General features: G+C 52.9%; 1 long non-coding RNA gene across 1 annotated transcript in view; it reads left to right on the plus strand.

Annotated features, from left to right (window-relative positions):
- The first annotated feature begins 228 nt into the window (after positions 1 to 228).
- The window catches only part of LOC107990214 (uncharacterized), a 31,955-nt gene continuing 30,088 nt past the window's right edge, over positions 229 to 2,095 (plus strand). The window contains exons 1-2 of the long non-coding RNA XR_001761767.2: positions 229 to 352; positions 507 to 821. This is a non-coding gene — a long non-coding RNA (uncharacterized LOC107990214). The remainder of the gene's footprint in view (positions 353 to 506; positions 822 to 2,095) is intronic.

Below are 2,095 nucleotides of genomic sequence, written 5' to 3' on the forward strand. Positions count from 1 at the left end.
CCGATCGGCCCGACTCCTCATTTTAAACCCCGTGTCAGAGGTTGCTCTCCCGGAGTCACTGACTGGTTGGTGGCACTTTATGCTCTTTTTTTGTACAAATTACCCTGACCACGAGCCCCGTAATGACCCCTGGGGAGCCCCCTACCCCTCGGCCCTTCACTCTTGTGTTGGGGCCCTTGTTCAAAATGGTCAATGTGTGTGTGTGTCCTGCTGTGATGCGTGCTGCAGGAGCAGGATGGAGGCGCACACATGCTGCAGCGACACGCACACCACAAACAAACGCGCATGCGCATCGCCGAGTGAAGCTCTCTCACACAGACAGTAGCTGCAGCCTCTCCCATGTGTCTTTTTGGTGCGTATTCCAGAAACTTCTGTCCGCTCCAACACACACACACTCACACACACATCCAGAGGTTTGTGTCTTCAATGGAATAAATCCCCCTCTCTCTCTCTCTCTCTCTCCCTTCTCCTCTTTCTCCGCCTCCTCCTCCGGTTTCCTGTTACAGCCCTGGGAGGGAGTTGAACCGTTCGCGTGGAGACGGACGGAGCGAACGGATCTCATGGAGGAAAAGCAGAGACGAGGAGACAAACAGAGACACACTGGAGGACGCTGAGACGCCGAGGACGATGTGGATTCGAACCGTCCGCGCTCTGGAATCTTTTTAACTCAAGTCCCGGGGAGAGAGGAGAGACCGGGAGAGCGACGGAGGAGAGGGTCAGGAGCGGAAACTGGGGGTTGTTTTTTTTTGTTTTGTGGTCGGAGGCAAATGGAGAGGAGACCGTAAGAGAGACGGTTTCACCATCTTCACAGGAAACTAACGGTAAGACTCGGTTCGAAAATGGAACGATTGAAGTGCGGAACGGGGAGGGAACAAAGAGAACAGTCGGGGAAAATCAACAGTCCGAGGGGAAAAAGTCAGAAAACAGTCAGAAAAAGCGACAATATGAAGGAAAGGAAAAACAAATTCGGTATCGGAGGAATCGGATCGGTGATTTGTCCAACTGTTGCCATGAATCAGTGTGTGTGTGTGATGTGTGTGTGTGTTTCCATCTCCACCTCGGTCCAACCCAGTCCGCTCCACTGCTTTGTTTAAAAACACATTTGCTGCATGTTGTTGCACCGGGGGCTAAATCTGGGGCAACTTTTGTCTGCGTTGCGCCGACGCACGCACTGCGGTCGGAGTCTGTGATGTCCAGTCTGTCCAGTTGTCCGTCTGTCCGTCCTCCGGGCAGAACACTTTGTATATCCCAAACGCTAATTACACCATGGAGGTCAGAGGTCACACCCACGCTCACCCAGGGCCACATCAGCATCATGGCAGTAACTGAGTAAAGTAAAAAAACTAACTGATGAGTTGACTTTAAGAAAAAAAAAACAAAAAAAAACTTTCAAACTTCTGAAGTCGGACTTATCGCCTCCTCCGAGAAAAGTCCGACTTTTTTATCGTTTTGTAGTTTGCGTTCATCGGCGTTCACCAGACTGAACTGGCGGAAAATCTCTGCAGTTGTAGTCGTGGAACGAAGTTGACGGAACCCCGATCAACTGGTCCGCTCCACTGTCGGACGGCAACGAAGTTACTGGGATGTGGGTCGTTCGGTACTGGACTGTGAGTCGTTCGGTGCTGGGATGGGGGTGGTTTGGTCCTGGGTGGGGGTTTTGCCCCACAAACACCCAGATATTAAACAAATGATGCCCCCCCCCTGCCCCCCCCCCCACTGCCCCCCCAGTTGACGTGGAAACAGAGCTGTTCCACGGTGACAACGGTTCCAGGAGATGGAACTGATTTTCCTCCTTCATGCTGAATTTTTTTTTGTGTGTGTGTGTGTTAGCGTTAACGGACTAAGTGTTAGCGTTAGCAGTTGTTGCGATGTCTAAGAAGGGAGCGAGGGGGGGTTGGCGGGGAAGGGGGGGTGACTGGTGTGTTTTTCCACTTTTCTGTCAGTTGACTGTGGAGGTTCTTCACAGGACAGTAAGTACGGCAGGAGACTGCAGGGGGAGACGGGGAGACGGGGTAGAGAGAGAGAGAGAGTGCTGCAGTGGTGATCACGGCTCGGCGCGCAGCGGCCTCCGTCCTCCGCCTCTCAATCCACGCGG

Source organism: Cynoglossus semilaevis, chromosome W (genome assembly GCF_000523025.1).
Source record: "Cynoglossus semilaevis isolate Cse_v1.0 chromosome W, Cse_v1.0, whole genome shotgun sequence".
Lineage (NCBI taxonomy): Eukaryota > Metazoa > Chordata > Actinopteri > Pleuronectiformes > Cynoglossidae > Cynoglossus > Cynoglossus semilaevis.